This window comes from Amia ocellicauda, chromosome 7 (assembly GCF_036373705.1).
Source record: "Amia ocellicauda isolate fAmiCal2 chromosome 7, fAmiCal2.hap1, whole genome shotgun sequence".
Taxonomy (NCBI): domain Eukaryota; kingdom Metazoa; phylum Chordata; class Actinopteri; order Amiiformes; family Amiidae; genus Amia; species Amia ocellicauda.
Genome location: NC_089856.1, coordinates 23,507,529 through 23,521,310, shown reverse-complemented (window position 1 = coordinate 23,521,310; position 13,782 = coordinate 23,507,529). Strand labels below are relative to the sequence as shown.

At 38.6% G+C, this 13,782-nt stretch overlaps 1 long non-coding RNA gene across 1 annotated transcript in view; it reads left to right on the top strand.

Moving 5' to 3' along the window:
- LOC136754059 (uncharacterized) overlaps positions 1-13,492 on the top strand; it is a 55,907-nt gene extending 42,415 nt beyond the window's left edge. The window contains exons 2-3 of the long non-coding RNA XR_010817515.1: positions 10,804-10,854; positions 11,232-13,492. This is a non-coding gene — a long non-coding RNA (uncharacterized LOC136754059). The remainder of the gene's footprint in view (positions 1-10,803; positions 10,855-11,231) is intronic.
- The last annotated feature ends 290 nt before the right edge of the window (positions 13,493-13,782 follow it).

Here is a 13,782-nt window from a genome sequence, read left to right as displayed (position 1 = left end):
GTATGCCCACCAAACTTAATTATCCCCAACAGTTAGTATATGAATATGTTATATAAAAATCCTTACAGACATCAACTCCCTCTCCTACCTCACACACACAAACACACACACTTTTTATTTGACCTCCTCTGTTCCAATGCACCAAATGAAATCCATGATTCTGGACTACGTTTAATCCTCTTCCTTAGAGAGCTATACTACAGGAGACATTCCATCAGCTAGCTTTCCCCTCCATGAGAAAATTCCCTTTCTGTTACCTAGAAAAAGACATGTGTTCAACCCAACACATTTATGCTCTTGGGTGTTCCTTTTATCCCTGATATTTTTACTGCTTTTTTACTCTTCCACTGTCTGTCTCCTAAACTGAACAGATTTCTCCCTTCCTTAAAATCCCCTAGCTTAGAAATCTCAGCAGCTAATATTGGTTCTGTAAGGGCTCAGGGGATTTGTAACAAGTCCAGGGGAGTGATGTCACGGCAGTTGGCTCATGTGCACAAGCAGTTCTGTCACACTATAAAGATGTGTCACTTCCACTAGTAAGTCAAGGTGATTGAATGACTATCTTACCTGAATTAGTTAAAACTACATTTGATTAACATACAGTGAAGCATAAGGATAGACATCATGATTATCATCAGGTTTAACTTTTGCAGATCTTTATGAAGGACCTTTTTTAAAGTTTATGCTCTGAGAAAGAAGGACAAAACAGGGAAACGATTAAGTTCAATTCCCATGACAAAGCATCACTCAACAGCAGTAGGCTTGGAACTCATCATCACCTATGACAGCCCTACAGTACCTTGTCTAACACATCTCACAGTATAAATAAAACTGTTATGGTGATATCAGTTCTCCAAACTTGGTAGAGTGTCAGTGCTTTTACAGTAGCAGGTTTGTTGCTCAGAGGTGTGCCTGAGAATTTGAGTGGGGTCTGAGAACACTTCATTACTACTGAATATTTGAGTTTTGAATAAACTGTATAACATTTAGTGTTCACATAGATATGCTTCAACATGCATTGTTAATTTGACTTCTGGGTACATTTTATATATTTATTTTAGTCCTTTTCTGTATTAATTTAATAAGTGACATTTTAGTAAGTGACTATAAAAGAATGTTTAATTAGATTCATTAGATCAATGGATGGAAGATTTAATAGCTTATTCTTTCATTTGATTTCAATTAACAATAAAATGTAATTTATATAGCTTTTAGTTACAATTACAATGCAGAATCAATACTAAAGCTACATTTTTTTTTACCATTACCGTACATATTTAATGCAACAGGAACATTTTAATTACACCATGCTTAATCATCCATCCAAAGATCAGAAATCAAAAACACAAATCTTATTAGAGCTCTAAAATCTTGTATATATATATATATATATATATATATATATATATATATACATATATATTTTTAATGTTAATAAATTAAATGAAACAAATTGCCATTACTGGTAAATACATGGGTTCTGAAGAAGACAGTTATGGATGTCTATATGTAACACATAGGAAACTAATTAACTCCATCAAAGCTGCTTTACGTTTTAATCTGTATTTGAAAATTCCATTAATAGAAGCCCAGAAGACCAAGTTTTGGATATTATTGCATACATTTCACAGAGAGAGACTTTGCACAATGTGTGTTAATACATCAGGACAAAATAAAGTTGTATAGTTTCTTACCTTGGGTGAATGACACAAAACCTGTAATTTCCTTTTGCCTAGTGGTAAGTGTGCGGACCCAAATGCGGAGCAAAATTCAAAGATGTTAGGCAGATCAGAAAACAAGCACAGGGTCGAATACCATTAAATGGGGCAATAGAGGGAATCCAATGTTGTAGTCAAAAAGCAGCCAAGAAGTCGAGATCCGAGAATTGTAAGGCAAGGCAACAGGCAAAAGGTCAAAACACACAAAAGGCAAAACACTAGGGAAAAGGCTCAGAAATGTAGCAGGATAGCAAACAAGACTTACTAAGGGGTGTATATATACAAAAGGGCTGATGAGCAGGAGAAGAGGAGCAGGTGAGGTAATATGTCCTGGTGACCGGTGGGTGATAAATCAATAATTAGGTGAGTGGAATGGGAGAGTGGAGAAAAGGGCCTTTCATAACTGTGGCAAGGATAGTGGTGAGTGCTGGTCTGGGTATGTAACAGTAACAGTGACACTTTCCTTAATTTTTCAAGAAAAACTCATACAGTTTGATTTCTCTGCTGGCCTACATCTACATCTGCCTGTTACATTTCAGTTTCCTTGCCTGTGAGGTACAATCAGAGGGATTTAAGGAACTCCCGATCAATTTGTCTTTCTGCTTTTATAGGTCCCTCCAGGTCTGTGTGCACCTGTACTCCTGCACTTCTCAGGAGCTGTACTACTCTGCATTGCTTTCTTATTTTGTAAGGCAGTAATGTGATCTTTGAGCGGTTGTATCATCGTTCACTGAATCTAAGCAGATTGGAAATAAGCTCAGTGATAATTTGTCATTATTGGAATAATTAGTGAGTTCAATTAATTCAGCAATTACTTACCATTGATACAGTTCTGTAACAGATTATTGAGTAAATTGTGTAGTTGTGCCAGTAACTTTAGTTTACTGAACATAAAATTGCCATTACTGGTAAATAATGTTATAATGTGTTATAATGGGTAAAAATATATTAATACTGTGTGAACAACGAAAGGGGAGTATAGATCAAACCTGATTTAATTAGGAGTGTATTTGTGGAGTTGTTAAGCATAAACATTTCAGTTTGTTTTATTATGTAATAACAGTGATTACATTTTTTGATATATATATATATATATATATATATATATATATATATATATATATATATATACACTCACCTAAAGGATTATTAGGAACACCTGTTCAATTTCTCATTAATGCAATTATCTAACCAACCAATCACATGGCAGTTGCTTCAATGCATTTAGGGGTGTGGTCCCGGTCAAGACAATCTCCTGAACTCCAAACTGAATGACTGAATGGGAAAGAAAGGTGATTTAAGCAATTTTGAGCGTGGCATGGTTGTTGGTGCCAGACGGGCCGGTCTGAGTATTTCACAATCTGCTCAGTTACTGGGATTTTCACGCACAACCATTTCTAGGGTTTACAAAGAATGGTGTGAAAAGGGAAAAACATCCAGTATGCGGCAGTCCTGTGGGCGAAAATGCCTTGTTGATGCTAGAGGTCAGAGGAGAATGGGCCGACTGATTCAAGCTGATAGAAGAGCAACTTTGACTGAAATAACCACTCGTTACAACCGAGGTATGCAGCAAAGCATTTGTGAAGCCACAACACGTACAACCTTGAGGCGGATGGGCTACAACAGCAGAAGACCCCACCGGGTACCACTCATCTCCACTACAAATAGGAAAAAGAGGCTACAATTTGCACAAGCTCACCAAAATTGGACAGTTGAAGACTGGAAAAATGTTGCCTGGTCTGATGAGTCTCGATTTCTGTTGAGACATTCAGATGGTAGAGTCAGAATTTGGCGTAAACAGAATGAGAACATGGATACATCATGCCTTGTTACCACTATGCAGGCTGGTGGTGGTGATGTAATGGTGTGGGGGATGTTTTCTTGGCACACTTTAGGCCCCTTAGTGCCAATTGGGCCTCGTTTAAATGCCACGGCCTACCTGAGCATTGTTTCTGACCATGTCCATCCCTTTATGACCACCATGTACCCATCCTCTGATGGCTACTTCCAGCAGGATAATGCACCATGTCACAAAGGTCGAATCATTTCAAATTGGTTTCTTGAACATGACAATGAGTTCACTGTACTAAACTGGCCCCCACAGTCACCAGATCTCAACCCAATAGAGCATCTTTGGGATGTGGTGGAACGGGAGCTTCGTGCCCTGGATTAGCATCCCACAAATCTCCATCAACTGCAAGATGCTATCCTATCAATATGGGCCAACATTTCTAAAGAATGCTTTCAGCTTTCAACAAAACATTGGGGGAAACAAAAACAACTTTAGAGTCAATTAATAGAGCACAGAGTTTAATTTATTTTTTCAATATCTTTTATGGAAATAGGTGTGAATATAGGAGCATGCTCTTTGAACATGCACATTTTAACCAGAACTTTCAGATAAATAAATACATTAAAACAATAACCTTGTACTCAAACTTTACATACATTAATTCAATCATATACCAACCAATTTTGATTTATTGCTTGACCAGATCACTTTATAATAAAACAAACAACACTTGTATACATTAAGCACTGTAACACTGTGCTTTTCTATAATCAGATGTACTATAATACAAATCCAAAGGTACAATACTGCTATAAAATGATAGGATCATTGTTAACCTACATAACCTACTGCTGGTAATTTAATGTAAAAATGTAATGTCTATATTATGTAAGGCCCAGTTCAGAATGGGACAGAAAGACACTGTTGAAGAAAACAGAAGAAAATAATATCTTACTTGCAAACATTTGCTAACCATTTCTGGAAAATGAAGACAAATCCTTACACATATTGTTTACAGCAGAATTGATATATTCTGTCTGGAAAAACAAAATTATTGCTATTGGGAATATACTTTCATTTTAAGCTTTGGACTATTAAACAGGCAACTTATTTATGGACATGCATAACAAGTGAACTAACTTAACAAAAAAACAAAAAACAAATCTAAACTAAATTAACCCTTAACTTTTCATTCCAACAAAGCATAGCCATTTGTACATACAGATACTGTACACTGCACATTTATTAAAAATATAAAATTCACTGTAATTTTTACAGGTCAACAACCAGATTTAATTCATTTTCAGAAAAGCTGCTGGTGTTAGGAAAACAATACAAATACACAAACAATTAATTTTCAAGATGACATTTACATGTTTCTATTGTTTTATAAATACCTACCAGTTCTAAGATCCCACAGAACAATACAAACTGTTAATTCATTCCTGATATTGTTCAATTGCAGTAGTAATAATAAGCTTTAATTTATAAAGCTTTACATGTTAATACATGTATCAGTTTTCATTGATTGTAGTAAAAAAAATCAGTTACTTAATTCCTTAATTCAATATTTAGTGCAAATCCCATGAACATTCAAATATAAAGCACAATCTATTAGAAATAATCTGCTCAGCCAAAGCTATTCACTTTGTACCCATTCTCTTTTAAAATATATATGAGTATGTCAGCTAAACCAAGATGACCCAATCAAATGGTCAAACTCAAAGCTGTTGATAAACTTCACTGTTTGAAGCTACTTTAGATGATTTTAAATAAATAATTTCCAGAAAAGCTTCAAAATCATCTGAGATCTCTTGGTTTTCAAGGCATGAAAAATGTTGGCACACAGCATACTTTGAACCTAATGCTAAGTGCAACACTTGGCTGTTAATTTTATGGTTTATGTTAAGGTGTATTAATTTTATAACATCAAGTGCATTTTAGCTACATTACTGTATTAATTAGCACCTAATTAGGGGTTGATGGTAATTTTCTGTACTTTGTTTCCAAGTAGTGATGACAATGTGAACCGTTTTGCATTACTGGGTGAAAGGAACCAGAAATCTGGGGAAGATCAGCAGTATATTGCTGTGATTCATATAACATAACATAACATTCCCCAACATGCAACACTGTGAGCTGGGCACAATTAGTGTCACCACTCACCCAGATGCAAGTTGTCAGGCTTGGCTGAACAAGGACAGTCAAAGTTGATGGGGACCCAAGTGCGGTGGGTAAAGGGAGGTCAAACAGGCGTAGAGGTCAGGAAAACAGCAAACAGTATATAAACAGTATATACAAAGCAAAAATAAATTATAAGTGACAGGATTGATCTGACAGATTATTTTGTACAGACCAATGAATCGGGGACAGAGCTTTGTACAGGGGAGTCGGAGTCGAATATCCCTCGTAGAGCTAGACTTCCTGCCCCAGTTGCAGTTGTGGAGCTGGTCTTCGTCTATGATCTGTCTGTACCTTCTGGCCATGTGCAGCCTGCCAAACGTCTTGACTTTGATGGAACCAGTCATCTAACGCTGGGATCTCGGACAGCTCCTCGGTTCCTGGAAACAAGGAAGGCTGGGACACATTGGAATCTTTTCAACCCAGTAGAAGCATTGATTAAAGAATTCTGGGCATATTCTGTCCAAGGTAGACTGCTCCAGTCAGTATGGTTATGACTGCAGTAGGTGCGTAAAAAGCGTTCAATCTCCTGGTTCATTCTCTCAGTTTGGCCGTTGGTCTGGGGAGGATAACCTGAAGAAAGACTTCTGTTGATATTTAGTAATCGGAAGAATGCTGTCCAGATCCGTGAAGTGAACTGAGAACCCCAGTCTGATACAATAATCCTCAGGTAAACCATAAAAACAAAACACCTGGGGAAAAAGGACTTCAGCCGTAGCAAGGGCTGTGGGAAGACCCTTGAGAGGAGTAAGCCCACATGTTTTGGAAAAACAATCCACAACTACGAGAATCGTTGCGTAACCATTGGGATCGGGGAGATCAGTGATGTAATCAATGGAAATGTGGGACCAGGGTCTGTATGGAATAGGGAGAGGTTCCAGGAGTCCAGCTGGGAGCTGGAGTGATAGTTTGGATAGTGCACACTGGGGACAAGCGGCGACAAAGCATTGGATATTCTGGAGCAAGGTGGGCAACCAGAACTTTCACTGAACAAGGGTGAAGGTGCGACGCTCTCCGGGATGTCCAGAAGCCTTGGAGGTGTGGAGCCAGTGCAGGACCTGGGGACGGACAGAGGAAGGAACATAAACAAGAGAGGAAGGGCAGTTAGATGTTGAGGGGTCTGTTGTTTGAGCTTGATGTATGAGATCCAAGATATCCCATTGAATGGGAGCCACCAAACAGGAAGAAGACAAAATAGACACGAAAAATATGAGATTCAAACTGTAGAAATATTTTCAAGATTTTTGTGATCAGTAAGTACTAAAAAGTTATGATGAGCTCCCTCTAACCAGTGCCTCCACTCCTTGAATGCTAATTTCATAGCCAAGTGCTCCTTGTTACTGATGTCATGATACATAAGCACAGGGATATAGCTTGGGTGGAGAGCCGTGTCACTGTGACAAAACTGCCCCTAAACCGCTTTCCAAGGCATCCATTTCAACAATGAAAGGCAAGGAAGGATCAACATGTTTTAAAAGAGGGGCTGTGATGAAAATGAATTTGAGCCGAGCAAATAAGTCTCTGGCTGTGTCATTCCAGTGCGGTGTTCAAGATGAAGCCATGGAACTGAAGTTTCTGATGAAATGTCAGTAAAAGTTTGCAAAACCCAGGAATCTCTGTCATTCTTTCCTTGTCTGAGGTTGGGGCCAATCTGTCACTGCCCTCACTTTCTCCTGGTTCATATGCACTCCATCAGAATCAAGGACATATACCAGGAATATGCGCCAGTGATGAAACTCGTACTTCTAAGTTTTAACAAATAAGTTGTTCTGTAATAGGCACCAGGGAACCTGGCGAACATGAGGAATGTGGTCAAGATACTCATAATGACTGTTTTGAGTGATGAATGCAGTTTTCCATTCGTCTCACTCACGGATCCTTATTTAACTGTAAGTGCTGCGTAAGTCCAGCTTCGTGTAGAAACGCACTCCTCTAATATGTTCGAGAGCCACAGCAACCAGGGGCAGAGGATAGTGATACTTTCCTCTTACTTCATTCAGACCCCAATAATCAATGCAGGGTCAGAGCCCCTCATCATTTTTAGCCACGAAGAAGAAGCTTTGCAGGGACTGGTGATGTCGATGGGTGGATAATTCCCAATTCCAAAGCTTCTGTAATATAATTCTCCTTGGCTTGTGTTTCGGGGATGAAGAGAGGATAAATATGACCCCTAGGAGGAGATGAGCCTGGAAGAATGTCAATGACACAATCCCATGAACGATGAGGGGATAACTTAGTTGCTTTGGACTGATGGAACACGGCTGCCAGATCCTGGTACTCCGGAAGAATTTCTGGCAGAGTGGAGAGAAGTGGACTTTCAATGTGGGTGGCATTGCAAGGAAAAGTTAGGCAATGTGAAAAACAAAAGTTTCCCCAGGAAAGAATATCACCCGCAGTCCATGAGATGACTGGATCATGGTGGGACAGTCATGGAAGTCCAAGGATTATGTCCACTCCAGGTGAGTCGATTACCAAAAACTGTATTTGTTTGGTGTGTAAAAAAAGATGTGCAACATTATGGGGATTATTTAATGAGTGATATGACCAGAACCAATAGATTGTTTATGGCATGAACTAGGAGAGAAAGATCACATGATGACAGGGGTATGTTGAATCAGGTAACCGCCTTCCAGTAAATTAAGTTGTCTGTGGACCCTGAATCAATTAAGGTGAAAAGAGATATGTTCTTAAACCCCAGTTGAATCTTAGCTCGCAGTCTACACAGTGTAGGAGTAACAAGAGTAACATTGTTTTTGTACTCACAAAGACATTAGACAATTCTGTCCGGTTGCCGGGATGAATTGGACAGGAGTCTCGGAGGTACCCGGATTCAGAAGACAGGGGTGTGCGTCCAAGTTGCATTGGTTCTGGGTCGAACTCAGGTCTGTAAGCTGGGGTGAATCTGGTTGGTAAGGATGAGGTATCAGAACTTATGGGTTTCCGTCTGGATATTAGTAAGTTGTCCAGTCTGACTGTGAGGTGAATGTGTTGTACAAGCCCTAGTTTCTCATCCCTACAAACAAGTTCTGATTGTAAATAAGAATATAGACCCTGATGGAAAACAGTACGAAGAGCCCGCTCGTCCTACCTTCTGAGGGCTGCCAGGGTCCTGAACTTGAGGGTATAGTCAGTCACTGATTAATTGCCCTGGCACAGAGTGAGCAATTGTTCACCTGCATCCCTCCCCTTTGCTGGATAATGAAATACTTCCTTAAAATTAGATAGAAAGAAATCTAGAGATTGGGTAGCCTCCCTGTGCTGGTTCCAGATAGAAGAAGCCCATTGAAGAGCTGTACCAGTTAGAAGGGTTATTATAAAGGCAATCTTTGCCTCGTCAGTGGGAAAGGATGACAGCAACTGAGTGAAAAAAATTGTATACTGTAGAATGAAGCCTTCTCATCGATCCGGAGCACCATCATATTTATCAGGTACTGCTAACTGGACTGGTCGTATAGGTGTTGCAGGAGCGGCAGGCAGGGGTCAAAACACGAAAGATCAAAAATAGAGAACTATGGGGCGCCATTTGTGTCATACATAATTTCGTGCACGAAAGCTCTTTTGTGCACGAAATACACATTTCATACCACTAAATGTACAATATCTGTAATTCATTTCGTGGACGGAATGATGAAAGAGGGTTTTCATTTCGTCCACGAAATGAAATGCAACTTTTGCATTTTGTGCACGAAATGTATTTTCCCTTACAACATTTTGTGGACATAATGCAAACTCAGGTGTTCATTTTTTCCACTGAAGGCAAAGTACATTTTACATTCCGTCCACAAAATTGCTAATACTCATTATGTGCACGAAACAAGCATTATGTGCACAAAATACCATTTCGTGGGACGAAATACACATTACGTGCATGAAATGCCAATTGTGGGATGAAATACACATTACGTGAATCACCTGACTCGATTTGTGATATCACCGTGACACGTGAGAAGTATTGGATGTTTAATTTTGCTTTTAAACTGTTCTACCACTAATGGGCTACATTATGAAAAAGGTATCACATTTATTTATGGTCATTGTACAAACTGGTGTAGCGACAAATCAAAATGTCCTCCACTGGTTTTGAAAATCGGGTGTATCACAAACAGTGTTGTAGTGCTGTGTTTATTACAGAAGCAGCTCCTGCGCAGTGGGAAGAGATATAATGCTCTAGCCACATGCCTGATCTAAACACATTACCCGCCTCTAGGGGAGATGGGCAAAATGGCGGCATGGTGAAAGTGCTCACTAAATGAGAGCGCTTTTAAAGCAGTCAGATGAGGGATGTTTTGGACATTTTACTGCTTCCGAGACCGATAAAACTGAATGAAGCACATGTTTTATTATTGTAATCTTTTAATTTGGCACATTGTTCAGTATTATATACAGTTATGACAGCGATTTTGGGGGGGTAGAGGTTTATGACGAGGGGGTGCCAGGGGGTGAAGGTACAGATTAAGACGTTTCTAGTTCATTTCAACCTAAATGTCAGAATTCCCTTTTAAACCCTAATTACAGAACTGACACAATAAAGCCGCTAAGTGTAAGAAATGCACAGTAGTAATAGTGCGAGATTTATTTTACACTGCAAACTCGACCGGCCGGTTTCACGGGAAAGTAGAAAGATCACCTCTGCACGAGTCAGGCACCCGCGATTATAATCAGTAAGCAATGCACATGTATTACTATTACTGTTATTGATATGATTAAATATTACTGGTAGTAATAATGACAACAACAACAAAAATAAGTGTATTTGAAGATGCTTTTAAATTTATTCAACACTGCACAACACGATCGGCTGATTTGTTTTCTGTGGCTGGTGGGCTAAGAAGTTCATTTCCCCCCCTGCTGTCCCACTGAAGAGAAGTGCGCAGTATCTATATGCGTTCAATGAGCAGCACTTTACAGACCTGCACATCGCCGCTACATGATACTCTGCAGTTCTGTTATCAGATGTAGAAAAGATTATGGGGTGTATATTCTCAATCGAATTAGAAATGACCACTGCTTTTTTCTTTTTTGTATTTTGTGGGCTCCATATGCATAACTGTTTGTGTGTGTGTAAGTATTTAAACATTTGAGATCTAACTTTTTAATGGTGTTCATTTGCAGGTTCGAAGAGGAGCTCAAGGCGAAACACCCGAACACGATTTCTCTCCTGATGTAAGTATTTTACATTGCTGTTTTGCTATTTGCATTCAATTTAATAATACAGATATGAATACTACTTAATGTTAAAATTGACTCTTCTTGTAGATTACTGTTATGGCATTGTGCAGTCTTTAGTAATACATTCAAATTTCAAATTAATCTGTTCATAATATTTTTAAATGTATTTTTGTACAATGTTCTGGTTTATTCTTTCAATGCATTATGTAATTCTACATTTGAAAGTAAATTCCCTTGTATAAAAGCATGTGCTACATATACAATTTTAATAATGTATCCTTATGTCAGTTTCAATGCACAGGGAACAAAAATTGTTTGCCATTATAGTTTGTATAAATATTACAATGTATACATTTTTCTCCTCTCCATAGGAAGCTGATGCTCGAGTTTCATCTATTGAGGATTTGCTTGCTCTTAATCTCCACATTGTTGATATTGCCCGTCACCTTAACATAAACCATTGCACTGTGTATCGAATAATTAAGGAGCATAACATCCAATATAAACATTTTTCTGAGATCTCTGAAGATGATTTAAAGAAGATAATTCAGGAAATTAAACAAAATCATCCACATGCAGGAGAGGTATATCTTTTGGGGTATCTTAGGTCACATGATATATATGTACCTCGGCAAAGACTCAGAAACGTTATACATGAAGTTGATCAATCTGGCATCTCTATGAGACTGTAAGATATTATTTGTTAGAATATATTTTTCTATGGGAAATTCTATACCATCTGGTTTGGTAGAGGAAACAGACCTCCTCCCTTTTATCTAAGTTCCCTGGTAGCCCTGGTAATCCTATCTTTATGACCAGAGACCAAAAGGGACCTGTCCTCTGATTGGCTCCTAGCCAAATTCGAAATGACCCCCACTTCTAAATTACTTTAGCATAAGGCACCCAAGTCATGGTGGTGGCAAAATGCTATTGGTTGGAAGGAAACCTTATAAAAGGGAAAACAAAGAGAATTTGAGTTCTCTTAACTTCTTCATCCTGCAACGAGACACAAAGACAGAGCTGGAGAGGAGAGACAGAGAGAGACACACCGCTTCCTGCCTGACCAGACTGGCCTATAAGCTGTACTGTGAGGAGAAAGAAGAAAATGGGTATTATCTGTTTCTTACTGTAATCCATCAGAAGCTTAATATTACTTATTTTCAGTAATATAATTGAATGATATTAGTTTCCTATTTTTGTCAAAATAAATGATTATTGCACATCTGTGACTTGACCGCATCTTCCCTCTAAAAAGAATCTTAAAAGAGAAACCAATTGACCTATTTATTTAGATTGACTGGAAAACCAAGCATTCCAAATTCTCTTACAAGACAAAGTTCTGTAATCAACAGACGAGTGTACTGGTCCCCTTGCCCAAATTTTGTGTGGCACTTAGATGGACTACACAAACTGATACGCTGGAAGTTCGTTGTGCATGGTGGAATAGATGGTTACAGTAGGCTTATTGTCTTTCTCTCATGTGCATATAACAACAGGGCACATACAGTTCTTGAGCAGTTTCAGACAGCCACTGAGAAATATGCATGGCCATTGCATGTCCGCACAGATCATGGTGGGGAAAATTCCCAAGTCTGGTATGCTATGATGCAGCATCACAATACTGAGAGATCTGTAATTGTAGGCAGTTCTGTCCACAATGAACGTGTAGAAAGAATGTGGCGTGACATAAACAGATTAGTCTCATCTCAGTTTCGTGATATGTTCTACCAGCTTGAATCAGAAGGTCTACTTGATCCACTGAATGAACCAGATCTCTTCTGTTTACAATGGGTATTTTCTGATCTGATTAATAAAATTCTGGCAGGACACACAAGAGCACACAATCACCACGGAATATCAACTGAGGGAAACTTCACACCTTTGCAGCTACACCATGCAAACATACACATGATGGAACTTCACAGACATGAACATCAAACTAACCCATCTAATGTTGAAGGCCATTTAAGCCGTGGCACTGTAGATGTTGAAGATGTTAGATTTCAACCATCAGACTTACTTCTTCAACTTCTTAGACGTGAGGTACCACGTAATTAAGTCACAATCGCAAATGCTGTTGAAATGTTCAAGAAAGCAATCAATTGTGTAGGAACATATCTCATGGAAAATTAACTGCTTGCATTACTTCAGATATAAGGAACCTAATGCAAGAAAACCCCATCAAAAGATGGTATGGTGTTGGGGCAAACAAAATTGAATTGTTTTTGGAGTGACTTGTTTACTTGTTAATGCATATTATAGTGTAGTTATTTTAATGATTGTGAAACCACTCTAAAAACAATGCAAAATTGATCTAGGTTGTGTATATATAGGACATGTGCAGATGTATCACTTTGTTTATCTAGTTACACAAGTTATATGTAGTGTAAAGAAATATTTAGAGTTGCATTGCTTATAGGCAATTTTAATTTCAGTCATTCTTTAAAATCACACAATAACATTCTGGTGTAATATACCAAGCAACAGACCGAGGAATAGATGGACAAACCAAGTAGTAGTTTCTTAGTAGTAATTGTTCTAAAAGATAAGATTAACATTTACAAGTTGGTTTTACATGTAAGAAAACCTAATCAAGCAAGTATACGGTGTCCATTTTAGGACATCCTCACGCATCCATAGTCCTCAAGTCAAGTATGAAGCATCCCCTACTCAAGTCTCCGTTGGCAAGATCGTTACTCACCCCTCCCTCCATCAATCATCACTGCTCTGGCCTCACGCTTCACTGTTTCAAATCCCAGGTAGGACAGTGCTGTTGTACCCTTGAGCAAGGTACTTCACTTAGATTGCTTCAGTAAAATACCCAGCAGTATAAATGGGTACAAATGTAAGTCTGCTAAGTGATGATAATGTAATGGAAGCAGTGAAGCATGAGGCTGGAGCAGTGACGATTGATGGAGGGAG